Source organism: Rhinolophus sinicus, chromosome 13 (genome assembly GCF_057876585.1).
Source record: "Rhinolophus sinicus isolate RSI-liver-muscle chromosome 13, RSI-T2T, whole genome shotgun sequence".
NCBI classification, from domain to species: domain Eukaryota; kingdom Metazoa; phylum Chordata; class Mammalia; order Chiroptera; family Rhinolophidae; genus Rhinolophus; species Rhinolophus sinicus.
This window is the reverse complement of record NC_142513.1, coordinates 20,059,747-20,074,494: the sequence shown is the minus strand read 5'-3', so window position 1 is coordinate 20,074,494 and position 14,748 is coordinate 20,059,747. Positions and strand designations below refer to the sequence as shown.

General features: G+C 40.5%; 1 pseudogene; it reads left to right on the top strand.

The window, feature by feature from the left end:
* The first annotated feature begins 13,082 nt into the window (after window positions 1-13,082).
* LOC109447775 (nuclear RNA export factor 2 pseudogene) lies at window positions 13,083-14,748 on the top strand (annotated as a pseudogene).

Sequence of the window (14,748 nt, the reverse complement as noted above, 5' to 3'; positions counted from 1 at the left end):
CCCAGAGTATGGTCAGCACTTTAGATCATAGCAACACCCATGACTTTGGACAGTGTGATGTGCAGTCCAATAACCCTGGGTTTGAAGTGAGATCTGGACTTCAGTCCCAACTTAAATTCCACTTCAATTTTCTATATGTGACCTTGGAAAGCCCCTTTTCTTCTCTGGACCCAGCTTCCTCATCTATAAAATGAGGAGTTTGATAAATGGATCTCCAAGATCCTTTAACTTCAGCATTCTATGATGCTAGGATTGCTCATCCTCTTCTCTTTGGTGGAAAAGTCAGAAGGAAGCGGAAGCTCAGTTCCCTGAGGAGGAATGGGGGCAAATATGGTCTCCTTTGGTCCAGCATCTTTGAAAATACCTCTCAGATAAATATCCCAAAATGTCATTAGTCGATAAGAGAATTAAAACCCTGACTGCACCCAGAGAGCTAGAGGTAGTACAGTTTAGAGGTTAAAAGCATGGGCTTTAGAGTTGAGGAGACCAGAATTGGAATACTAGCTCCATCACCAAGTATTAGGAGTGTGGCTCCACAAGTTTTTCTTCTGAGCCTCATTTTACTCATCTGTAAAAACAGGAAGATTACGAGCATTCAGTGAGCTATTGCATGTAAATTGCTTGTCAGAGTGCCTGGCAGATAAATATATTTTTTATATATTAAAATTATATACTCATATTAGTATGATTTTTGTTTCTTTGTTTTTTTTTCTTTGAAACTCTTCTTGGAAGTGTCAGGGGGGATGGGAAAGGTGACAACAGTAAACTGAGACTTGGTTAACAACACAGGGGCACTATATTAGTTTCCTGTGAGTACTATAACACATTACCACAAACTTGGTGGCTTAAAGCAACACAAATTTATTCTCTCACAGTTTTGAAGGCCAGGCATCTAAAATTAGTTTCACTGGGCAAAACTCAAGATGTTAGCAGAGAATCTGTTCCTTGTCTTTCCAGCTTCTCCTGGAGAAGAGAATATTGCTGGCATTACTTGGCCTGTGGCTGTATCACTCCATTCTCTAACTCCTGTCTTCACATCGCCTCTCCCTCTGTGGGTGTGTGTCACATTTTCCTCTCTGCCTCTCTCTTATAAGGACACTGTGATTGCATTTAGGGTCTACCTGAATAATACAGGATAATCTCCCATCTCAAGATCCTTAACTTAATCACATCTGGAAAAAACCTTTTTCCCAATAGGGTAACATTTACAGATTCTAGGGATTAAGACATAATGATGTTTAGGGGGCCATTTTTCAGCCTAGCACAGATACTAAGCTCTTTTCAGGTCTGGGCACTTTCTTGCTATGAAACTCACCCTGGCCTAATCGTCCTTCTCTATATAAGTCCTGTAGCTTATCTTGTTGTCTCCTATTCAGAACTCTACTATGGATAAGAGGTTTGCAGGGAGAGTGGAGCCAGGTGGCTTGGTAATGATACGTCTCTTTTTATGTGCCAGACTGACCTACTCATAATATTTCCTTGTTTTCTTTTTCTAGCTTGATGAAAATAAGTACTTTCCAAACTGTCACAGAACTACAACCACAACTTCTATTTTCACAATGTATGTGGTTGATTTCACAGTTGTCTAATGAGAAGAAAAAATATTGTTTTACCCTCTGGGAAGCATTAGAACTCTTCCTTCCCAGCTTTGCCTTTCATTCTGTGTTTATTATATTGGATTCTAGAAGCTTGTAGTCCACCAGAGAAGTGTCAAACTTGAACATTTACTTGTAAGAGACTCGGCATAAATTCCCTCATCTCTCTGAACATTAATTTCCTGATTTGAGATGCAGCTATTGATAATGCCGTAAAGGATATCTGGGAATTAAATGGGACAGTGGTCAAAATTCGCAGCACTGTGACTGGAACATATTAAGTTCTTGATAAATATTTTCTTCTCTGCCCCTTTATTCTTCCTTATCTTTTTTTTCAAAAAGGGGGGAATTTATTAGTTCCATTTACTGAACATCTGCCCCTAGTAATTCAACATGTGACAGGCAGTAATTCCTGCCCTCCAGAGTTTGAAGCATAGTACTGGGCACAGAACAAAGACTCCAACGTAGTCAAGCCCTTTAAGTGCTTGAAATTTTGATAGAAAGGAAAGACGTCAATTGGTGAATACTCAGAATCACAGAGTGTTCAAGTCTTCCTGTGGGTCAAGAGAGTTTGGAGGATGCACAGATTGTATCGGCACCAACAGCCAATATTTTTGGACTCTGTGCCGAGTTTGAACAAGCCTTGGACTATTGATGAGAAGCCCTGGGTTCTATTATTGGTTTAGTCACTGTCTCTGTGTGATCTGAGGCAAGTCACTTTCCCTTTGGGGGATTCAGGTTCCACATCTGGAAAATGAGAGAGTGAGAGTACCTCTCGGCGCAAGAAAAATATGAACAGAGTCATACAGAGTTATTGCAAAAAAAAAAAAATCAGAAAACAGAATTCCACACACATTAACTGCAGAAATTTTCCTCCAGAAACAATCATGAAGCAGAATAAAATGGTAGGACAACATTCCAAATGGAATTTGATTATTTGCCCACTGAATAATAATAACAGTAACCCTAAGAAGAAAATGGCCAAAATGTATCAATAATAGCACGCATTTACATAGCGTTTACTATGTTCCAGGCTCTGTTGTTAGTACTTTACATGCACTGACACCAGTAATACTTAGCACAACCTTCTGAAACAGTATTATTATTATTATCACCTTCTGAAACAGTATTATTATTATTATCACCGTTTTACAGATTAAAAAACTGAAGCCCAGACTTTAAAAACAGAAGAGAGGTTTAGTAACAGACAACATCTCACACTGAGTAAGTGGTAGAGACAAGATTTGGACCCAGACAGTCTATGCTGCATTGGTAAAATTAATGACAATTGTATACATAAAAGTCCAATAGAGAATAAAAAAGTGGAAATCTGACTTCTGCAGTGTCCAGTAGCTTTAGCTTCACGTGACTGACTCTACATTCAACACTCCCTTCCTTTTGGCCGGAAAGTCAGAGTAAAAAGTTCAATTCCCCGAAGCTGGAAGTCAAGGCACTTTAGTTCTCCTTTGACCGAGTACTCTTGACTGCTTTCAGGAGGGAAGTGTCTGGGAATTCCTTTTCTAGCATCTGGGGATCATGTGGTTCAAGTGGATTCTCAGAGCATAGCTTACATGCTACATACCTTTGGATTGCCAAGAAATCATTAGTTTATTCCTGGGAAATTTCCCATCTGTTGCTTTGTAGAAATGCTTGAATTTTCCATGTCCACAACATGTGCAAACATTTAGAGCAATGACTCCTTGATCACACCCCCAGATCACGTTTTATAATGCTCATGTTCTAAGTGAACTTGGACCTGTGGCTAAATCTGCATAGAGAAACCTAGCCATTCTGGGTGTATTTTGGCAAAAGAACAGAATCAAGAAGTGATGGTCTCATAGTTGGTGAGTCCCAGGCCCTGAGCTAGATTACAATCTTTGAGGTTTCAAACCCTGAAAATGGTGCCCATCCCTCACACGCATTTCAAAAATAATCCTATACTATAAAATAAGTGGAAGCAAAATCCAAAAGGTGGAAGCACGCAAGTGTCCATCAATGGACGAGCAGATCAACAAAATGTGATATAAATAGAATGAAAAGGAAGGAAATTCTGACACATGCTACAGTGTAGATGAACCTTGAGGATATTATGCTAATAAAGTAAGCCAGTCACAAAAGAACAAATATTGCATGATGCCACTTATATGAGTTACCTAGAATAGTCAAATTCATAGAGACAGAAAATAGAAGAATGGTTTCCAGGGGCTAGGGATGGGTGGGTGGGGTGGGTTTTTGTTTAATACGTACAGAGTTTCAGTATTGCAAGGTGAAAGAGTTCTGGAGATGGATGGTGGTCATGGTTGCACCTGAACTGTACACTTAAAATGGTTAAAATTGTAAATTTTACGTTATATGTATTTTACCACAATTTTTTAAAATTCAAAAATGGAAAAAAAATGGACAGTGATCCGACAAGTTTCTGATTTGTTTCCATAGTGTCTATGTCACTGCCTTTTTGGAAATACCCAGTTCTTACAAAGAAAATGTATTCTTATTGTGGGGGCGGGGGTGCCTGCTTGGCTGATGCCCAAAGCAGATACTTTGTCTGATTATTTGATGATACAGAATTAGCCTGACACCACCCCAGGCTCAGGGAGGGCAGAGCATAGGTGTCCTACAGGGTTCCCCGTCAGCCTATTTGCCTTGTAGACCCCAAACTCTGCTGCTAGAAAGAAGGAAAAAGTCTAATAGAATGAAAATCCTTTCAGCTTTATAATCCTTTGAGAGCTTTATCATAATAACAGTATCTATTACATTAAACTTGCTAGTGTTAAGAAAAATTATCCAAAACATGTTACTAAAGTAAAAAGATGATTGTGTCATAATAAGGTATTAAATAGCAAGAGTCATCTATCTCTGAAGAGAAATTTACACAATTGATTAAGGTATTTTACAATTCTGTGAAGTAATAAGGTGTAACAATTTCCTTTTCTGCCTGGTAGAGAAAATAATCACAAAAGTCATGGTTTTATTACCCTGTAGGGTATTAATCCATTTTGTTTATAATTTAGCAATCTCATTTCAATATTTTTCTTTTTCATTGACTATAAAACCTCCAGTTTTTATATTTTATTTTGAACTGGCTTTATCATCCTGCCAGTCACCTTGTTAATGAGTTAAATGAAACTCATGGGTTAACATAGTTGAGCCATGTTCACTATTTGTATGAGAATTATGTTTTTAACATGCTGATAATTGTCCTTGACACTAAGTGTCCGACCCTGGGTTAAGCAATTCACAGACCCATGATACACCTTTGAGATAGTTTCTATCATATCTCAGTTTTCCAGATGATAAAGCTGAGGCACAAAAAAAGATTAAATAATTCTCTAAGGGCCAATTATGTGCCAGGCCTTTTTCTAGTCACAGTTTTTCTCTCCTTCCCTGGATGTCCTATGTATTTGTTCATTCACCCAATAAACATCTGTTGAGCACTTACTATATGCCAGGTACTGTGCTGGGCTGGTGACATAGGAATGTTAAAATACATTCCTTCTTTCTTACAGCTTTTGGTTTGGAGGATAGATGCTGAAACAGACAATCATGACAAGACGTAAGGGCTGTGATGAGTGGAAAGAGAGGGCTGTGGTAGAACAGAGGGAATATCCAACCCAAACTTGTGAGCATGAAATCAGAGAAGGCTTCCTGGAGTAGGTGATGCCACTCTAATAGTTTTAGGTGGGCCAGAAAAGGGGGTGAGACTCACCTCGAGATAAAGTCTCAATTCCTTAGTGTAGCATGACAGGCTGTTCATCGGACTCCTGTTTACCGCTTCATATCACTTCTCCCTCCCCACCATCTGTTCTGTTTTGGCCAAACTTAAGTACTACCAATTTCTCAAGCATGTTATATGCTTTCCCCTCTCATATTATAGTCTTTTCTTCTCCTGCTATCTGAGACAAGTTTTCTCCACACATTCTGTCCTAACCCCATTCCCATCGTCTCACTCGTCCTGTAGGCCCAGTTTAGGCATCACCTCCTCTGAGAAGTCTTCTCTGACCCCCAGGCTAAGTTAGAGGACTCTCCTCTCATGATTTAGATGACCTCCTTGCTCCCCAGCCCCAGTCTTCCACCTCCCTGGCCCTCAATCTTAATACTTAGTGTACTGTATTATCATTGTCTGTTTATGTCACTCTCCCCTTCTTGATTGTCTGCTTCCTGAGCAGGGATCTTGTCTGCTTCAGATCCTAGCACACAGTAAGTGCTCAATAAATGCCTGCTGAAGAAAAGAATAAAGCAGCATATGAACAGCTTTAGAGGAAATAAAGAAAGAGGAGAGGATGGTTCTCAGAAGCTTTTAGAAATAACTTGTGAGTGGTTCAGAACAGCAGAAGCATAGAGTGTCATGGGAATTCCTACAGACTAAGCTAACAAAAATAATACGTGCCCAGAGCTGTACTAAGCGATTCGCTTATATTAGCTCATTTCATTCTCACAACAACACTATGAAGCAGGTACTATTATCCTACCTGTTTCACTGATGGACACAGAGAGGCTAAGTGGCATGGCCTAAATACACAGCTAGCAAGTGGCAGAGCTGAGATGTGAATGAATCCAGGCAGCTTTATCCTAGATCCCATGGCCCCACTCTATACCACTTCTGCTCTGGGTCCTGGGAGGAGAGAGTGGGCTGAGAAGAGTGCACAAAGATGCCCTTAAGGAGTTTATAGTCCAGAAGAGAAGACAAGGGGATAGAAAGTGACAGCGTAGCTACAATGGGAGGCAAAATTCTATTGGTTTTGTGAGAAGAGTGAGAAATCACTTCCAGCTGGGGACATCTGGGAAGGTTTTCAGAAGAAGGTGGTATCCAGCAGAGCTGTGAAGGAGTAGGGAGGATTCGGGGGAGTCTGGAGAAAAACAGCAGAAGAATAAAATATATGTAATCATACCTCATAAGAAGTTGTTTTATCTCAGCAATGCAAAGTTAGTTTACACTAGAAACTGAACGAATGCATTTTCCACATTAACACATTAAATATGGAAAATAATATAATCATTTCATTAGATAATGATAAAGGATTTGGAAAGCACAAACCGTTTACAATAAAAGCTCAGCAAACTACAGGGAATACAGTCGATAATATTGTAATAACTATATGTAAGTATGGTGTTCAGATGGGTACTAGACTTATTAGAGTGATCACTTCGTAAGGTATATAAAAGTCTAATCACCATGTTGTACACCTGAAGCTTATATAACATTGTATGTCATCTGTAATTGTAAAATAAATTTCTTAAAAAGTCAGCAAATGGGGCAGCCGGGTGGCTCAGTTGGTTAGAGCGCGAGCTCTCAACAACAAGGTTGCCGGTTCAATTCCACACGGGCTGCATACCTGCAACTAAAGATTGAAAATGGCATCTGGACTTGGACCTAAGCTGCGCCCTCCACAGCTAAATTGAAGGACAACGCCTTGGAGCTGATAGGCCCTGGAGAAACACACTGTTTCCCAATATTCCCCGATAAAATTTATTTAAAAAAAAAACCCAAAACTCAGCAAACTAGGAATCAAGGGAATCCACCTTAATCTGATAAAGGGTATTTATTTTTAAAAACATACAGAAAACATATTCAATGGTAAAACATTGAAAGTTTTCCTTTATAAACCAAGAAAATGACAAGAATGCTCTCTTATATTTTCTGTCATTTCTATTTTACATTGTACTAGCGGTTGCAGCCAGAACAATAAGTTAAAAAAAGAAACTGTACAAAAATTAGAAAGGAAGAAATAAAGCTGTCATCATCTACTAGCGATATGACTATGCCTATAGAAAATGCAAAAGAATCCAACAAATAATTATTGGAATAAATAAGAGAGTCTATTAAGGTTTCTAAATACAAAATCAATGCATCAAAATTATCAGCATTTCCATATACCAGCAATAAGCAGTTAGCACATGAAATTTCTTTTCAATACCATTTTCAATACCGTTTTAAAATATGAAGGACCTAGGGAAAAATCTAACAAAGGCAAGATGTCTAGAAGGAAACTTATAAAACTCTGAGAGATACCAAAGAAAATGTAAGTAAATGAAGAGATATTCTCTGTCATACATTGGATGACTCAATATTGTGAAAATGTCAATTCTCTCCAAAGTCATTAACACATTAAATGAATACCAACACCAACCCAATCCTATCAACCTGGTGAAATGATTCTAAAGTTTACATATACAAGTTCAATATATAAAAATAGCCAAGACTCTCTTGAAGAAGAAACTTGATCTGCAAGACATGAAGATGTATTATAAAACTATACTAACTGAGATAACGTGGCATTGGTGCAGGGAGAGAAAAACATGCCACTGAAATGGAGTAAGTGGTGGTGGGAGTAAGTGGGTGGTACTGGGACAACTGGATATCCACATAAAAGAAACTAATCTTGACCTCTACTTTACACCATACACCTGAAGGTGAAAGACATAACTATAAAGCTTCTGAAGATAAATAGGAAAATATCTTTATGATCCCAGGGTAGGGAAAGATTTCTCAAACAAGGCGCAAAAAGCATGAACTCCTGGAAAAGATTGATAAAATCGGGAACTTAAAATTGAAAACTTCTGTTTTTCTAAAAACAAATGAAGTGAAAAAGATAACATTTGTGTGATCTGTGGTCAGGAAGCCAGGAGGAGCAGATTTGGCTGAGACTGGAATACATGGAAAGATACGGCTGAAGAGAGGCAGGAGCCAAGCGAGGAACACCACTTGCTCCCACCACTTGCAGGGCAGGCAAGAGCTGGAATTATCCTGACTTTATAGAGCTTCTTCTCATGTTTCCCAAGCTGGAGTATTGTGTTGATGCAAGCACATTGATAGTCAAGCACATTGGATGTTTGTGTTAGTGTCTACAGGGAAAAATACTAAGTAAAATTCATATCTATTCCTGTGCCTCCCCTCCAGGAAATCTTACTTAATGTCTACCCTCGGTTCTTCCTGCTGCAGGGTCAGTTCTGTTTGCTGCCCCAAAGCCAAATTCTTTTCTTATCTCTCCCATCCACTGAATACATACTGTGTGCTGGCAGTTCATATTTATTAGTCATCTCATTTATTCTCATAGGATGTTCTAGGAGCTAAAAAAGCATATTTTGGAGTCCAACTCACCTAGGTTTGAGTAGTCCAGCTCTGTCTTTTGCCAGTTGGGTGTTTTTGAGAAGGTCAGCTCACAATTCTGTGCCTCTGTGTTCTCATCTGTAACATAGGAATAATGGCTATTTTTTCATACTCTTCATAGGACACTAATGAGAGGAAAACATATGTACTCTGCTTCCTTAATACAGTGCCTTGCACACTGTAAACTCTCAATACATCTTATTGTTATTATTCCACATCCTAAGGGGAAGGTGATCTCTGAAGGGACCACAGTTCACTGTTATCTGAGTTGGGCCTGTTGGTTAAACTGTGTACCTTTAGTAGCTAACAGGGGAGGGAGAGGGCTGATCCTCTGAAGTCCAGCTGGGCACACTGCCAGGCCCTGGTTCAGCCTGGCTCCTGTCAGGGCCTCTCCTCACTCACCGAAGCTGCACAGCTTCCTGTCTCCCTTATCTTCCCCCAGCACATGCTCTCTGGAGTACCACCATTTGCTTCCTCACTTCCTTTTGCCCAGTAGGACCCTCATTCTTTAGGTCTCAGTCAAATCTCAGCTGCTATCATCCCTGTGCCCACTCTGCTCTGTGGTTTTCTGACCCTCAGCCACCAGGCAAGATACAGCATGGGCGCTGGCTCCAACCCCAGCATTTCTCCTCTCTTCCCCATCCCCAGCCCTGGGTTTAGAATGGGAAAGGGGAATACCCCTCAAGCTGCCCCCACTCACCAGCTTCCCTACCCCCAACGCTCTCTTCCCTCTCCCTGTACCCAATCCCATACCCTCATCCTCTTTGAGTTCAAATCCCTGTTCTGCATTTCTAAGCTGTGTGACCTTGGGCAAGTTACTTAAACTTTCTGGGCTTTCATCATCTCATCTGTAACATGGAGACAATGAGCCTCCCGCTAGCTGCCCCAGAGAAAGTGATAAAGGTCTGGCATGTAATATGAATTTGGGGCATGTTTTATATTATACATTACATAAATATTCAAGCACATTGGATATTTGTGTTGATGGAGAGTGATCCCCCAAAATTTTTGACATACTCTGTGGTGGTTAAGATCACAAACTTTGACATCAGAGAGACATGGGTGCAAATTACAGTTTTCTGCCCCTCTGCCCTCAGACAAGATGCAGGATGGGCTCTGGCACTGGCTGTGTGACCTTAGGTAAGTCACTTACCCTCTCAGAGCCTCAGTTTCTTTATTAGTAAAATGGGAATGTTAATGAAACCCACCTCATTGGGCTGGGTATGGATAAAGTGAGATTATTTATGTAAAGAGCTTAATACTGTCCTGGCCCATGATAGACATTAGCTATAATAATAATTTTTGTCTCTGCCACCGTGTTTCCCCGAAAATAAGACCTAGCTAGACAATCAGCTCTAATGCGTCTTTTGGAGAAAAAAATTAATATAAGACCTGGTATTATACTATGTCATATCATATCATATCATATCATATTATATCATATTATAAAGACGTTGTCTTATTTTACTACAAGACCCGGGTCATATTAATTTTTGCTCCAAAAGACGCATTAGAGCTGATTGTCCAGCTAGGTCTTATTTTCGGGGAAACACGGTATTCAATTTTCAGGGCACAGGGGTGTGAGGATGGTGCTTGGAAAATAGCTGTTGCTGTTGCCACCTCTCTCCATGACAGATCTCAGCTTGGTGGGAAAGACCTCTCTGTAACTGGCTCTCTGACTGGGGGTATGGCCCCACTTTAATTCCAGTGACCCAAGCTCTACCTGCATAGATTAAAGACTCACAGCACTCAATTCCAAATTGGTGCAAACATATACTTTATCACTTTCCATCCCAAAGCAGCCTCAAGCCCTCAAGGGAGAAAAAAGGCAAAGCAAAAAGATAAACAAACTCATTAGGAATCAGATAAAGCAAAGTAAAACCAAAATGAAGTGCCATTTTACACCCAACCGTCTGACAATACCAAGGGGTGGCATTGGATTTGGAGTGAGGGGACTCTGATTCACTGCTGGGAATATAAAATGGCCCAAATCTTTTGTAAAACAGTTTGTCAGTATCTTGTAAAATTGAAGATGCAGGTACCCCATGACTCAGCTATTCCACTCCCAGGTTTGCACCTACAAAGATTCTCCCACACGTGCACAAGAAAACATGTACAAGAATGTTCATACCAGCACTGTTTGTAATAGCGAAAAACTGGAGAAAAAACGTTTAATGTCTAACAACAGAATGGACAAATAAATTGTGGCGTATTCATAAGACGGCATGTTATAAAGCAGTGAAGATTAATGGGCCTACACTTAACATGGATGAATCTTATTAATATGTCAGATGAAAAAAGCAAGTTGCTGAGGAATATATGGGCTTCAATGTCATTTATAGAAAGCTCAAAATATACAAAATACCACTATATATTGCTTAGGGATATATGCTTATATAGTGTAAGTATATACAAGGTCTGACAATTAAGTTTACAAACTTGTTGCAATGATGTTGCTAACCTTTTTTGATATCAGAGGGATTATTCATTATGAATTTGTACCTACTAGACAAACAGTTAACCAAGTTTACTGCTTGGAAGTGCTGAAAACCTGTGTGAAAAAGTTAGACAACCTGAACTTTTCTCCACAACAATTCCTGGCTCTTGCATCACGACAGTGCACCAGCTTAAAAGGCACTGTCTGGGAGGGTTTTTAGCCAGTAAACAAATAACTGTATTGGAACACCCTCCCTACTCACATGATCTGGCCCCCAATGACTTTTTTCTTTACCCAAAGATAAAGGAAATATTATAAGGAAGACATTTTGATGACATTCAGGACATCAAATGTAATAAGAGGACAGCTCTGATGGCCATTCCAGAAAAAGAGTTCCAACATTGCTTTGAAGGGTGGACTAGGTGCTGGCATCGGTGCATAGCTTCCTAAGGGGAGTACTCCAAAGGTGACCAGTGATATTCAGCAATGAGGTATGTAGCACTTTTTCTAGGCTGAGTTTGTGAACTTAATTGTCTGACCTCGTAGAAATGTAAGGTAAGGAAAACTAGCAAATACCGATTAGTGGTTATTTTGGTGGTGGGGCAGGGGAGAGTGATATGATTGGAGAGGAGTACACTGGGGGCTTCAATTACATTGGTAATATTTTATTTCTTATGGGAGAGTGGTAGGAACATGTATGTTTGTAATGAACTTCAAGCATAAAATAATTCTTCAAATAATATTTCATAATTATTTTTTATAAAAGCCAAGACAATATAATTGACAGTAATTTAAGTCCTTCCACTTTTCCTGAGTCTCAGTCCGTGAAAACAAGGCCCTCATTCTTCTGACGAGACTATTTTTGTGAGCTGGAAAAAACTGTGGTGTTATTTCTAAGCTAGGTTGCAACAAGCTACCGTGTTTCCCCGAAAATAAGACCGGGTCTTAAATTAATTTTTGCTCCAAAAGACACATTAGGGCTTATGTTCAGGGGATATCATCCTGAGAAATCATGCTAGGGCTTATTTTCTGGTTAGGTCTTATTTTCGGGGAAACACGGTAAGAGGTCAGCACGGACACTCTTGAACATGTTCAGTTGAGAGCATGGGAGTCTGGTGTATGTCCAGGTTTGCCCCGATTCCACTCTCCCTCCAAGGAAGTATATAAAACAAAGAGTTAAAATTCCCCCTAAACCCTTTATTTAATTCCATTCCCCAGGGATAATCTCTATTGACTGTATCCTTCCATGAATTTTTCATATGTATATACAAATACACAGATTCAGACGTAAAGCTATTTTTTAAAATATGAGAATGGAATTATATATAATTACTTGGATGGAAGTAAAAATTTTTAAACTAAAAATAGATGGAATTATACTATATGTATTGTTCCATATTTCCTTTATTCACTACACTTGATCTTAGCCAAAAGGCTGAGAAGCGATTCCCTCCTTTATTCACTTATGAAAATCTCAAGTCAATATATCAGCTTATAATGACCTGCCACCTTCTTTTACCTAATCTATTACTGAAACTTCTATTTTTAACTCAACAAGAGATTTATGGTCATATTCTAGATGCAAAATTTCCAACAATACAGATAGAGTGATAAAGCCCTTCACAAAATAAAGTGAAAAGGATTGCCACCCCTGACACACGCGCGTGCACACACACACACATACACACACACTCCTAATCTCAGGCCTCTCCCCCTAGATCTAAACCACTGCTGTATTTTCTGTATATCCTTCCAGAGTCACTCACTGCCATAAAGAAATAAGTTTTTTAGTTGTTGTGTGTGTAGTTGACACATAAATGTTTCTAAACGGGACTCCATCTTACTTGTGTGGCCTTGATAAGGGTTTAGAGCCTGCTCTCACCTTCCTCAACAACCTTCCTTAGACCCGACACAAACCCCGAGCTCCAGACCCCACAGATTCTCCTCACAAATACACTGTGAGGGCAGTGGTGACAGGTCACTGCCTTCAGGCCACACCATGGCACCCTCTCCTAACTTCCATCCCAACAATAGCAGCGTGAAAGGGTGTAATGAATGCCAAGATAGAACTCCTCCAGAGAGACAAATGGAAAACACACAGGATGGAACCTTGGAAGGCTGGTTCAAGATCACAATTCCTTATGGGATGAAGTATGACAAGACATGGCTAATGAATTCAATTCAGAGCCATTGCAGTGTCCCCTCTACTCCAGTGGCTTTCCGCTATGCAAACAACCAGGCTCGGTTCTTTGTCCGGGGTGCTAGTGCTGCCTCTGCATTGAAGGATGTCAGCTGTGAGATTCGTGATGATGCAAATCGAAAGATAGCTATCTTTGTCAATGCTTCTTCTGTACCCTACTCTGTACAGAATAAGTTGGAGTCAAAGGAAATAGAGCTAAAGCTGACCATAAACTAATGATATGATATCTCCCAGTAAGCTCTTGACCTTCATAAGCTCCACTTTGACCCAGACTTGGTGGGCCTTGATATTGATATAATCCTGAATCGAAGAAACTGTGGCTGCCACCCTGCAGATCATCAAAAAGAATTTCCCTGAGCTATTTCCTTGAACTTGTGCAAGAACAAACTGTACCAGCTGGATGGCCTGTCTGACATTATAAAGATGGCCCCCACAGTCAAGATCCTGAACCTCTCCAAAAACGAGCTAAAGGTGGTATGTGAGTTAGACAAGATGAAAGGGCAGAGGCTCGAAGAGCTGTGGCTGGAAGGGAACCCCTTGCGCAGCACCTTTCCAGACCAGTCCACCTACACATGTGCCATCAGGAAATGTTTCCCCAAGTTGTTATGCCAGGATGGCCAGGAGTTACCCCCACCAATTATAAGTAACATTGCAGACCTAGAGATAATCAAACCTTGTAAGGAAAGCTATAAAGGATCTGAGACCCTGAAGAATCCAGCCTTTCAATTCCTGCTTCAGTATTACTTGACCCATGACTATGGATACCGACAGTGCTTATCATGATGAGGCCTGCTTCTCCCTGACCATTCCCTTCGACCCCGAGGACCCAGCACCAAGAAGTTTGTGCGAGTACTTCAAGGATAGCAGGGATATGAAGAAAGTCAAGAATCATGACCTGCGGGTTCAGCTGCTGAAGCACAGAAAACATGACATGTTGACTCCCTCAATGCGTCACCTAAAACTCAGTATTATCTTAACTCCTATGTGATAGACCTGTGTGTCCAGACAAAAATGATGCTCTGTGTTTCTGTCAGTGGGGTGTTCAAGGAAGTGGAAGTAAAGTCTCAAGGGCCTGTCCGTGCCTTCACCCGAAGCTTCATCTTGACTTCTGGCAGCAATTCCAGTCTGTGCATCTTGAACGATGAACCGATTGTGGGGAATGCCAGGACAAAGAAACCCAGAGTGCCTTCTCCATTCTAGTACCCACATCCACCTCCAGCCCACCAGCCTCTCCACGGAGCAGCAAGAAATGGTGCAGGTTATCTCCACCCAATCTGGGATGAACCTCCAATTGTCCCAGAAGTGCCTTCAGGACAAAGAGCAGAACTAAACCAGAGTTGACCAGGGCTTCACTACGCTCAAGACCAACGGCCAGATCCCAGAGGAGGCCTTCAAACAAATCCCCTAA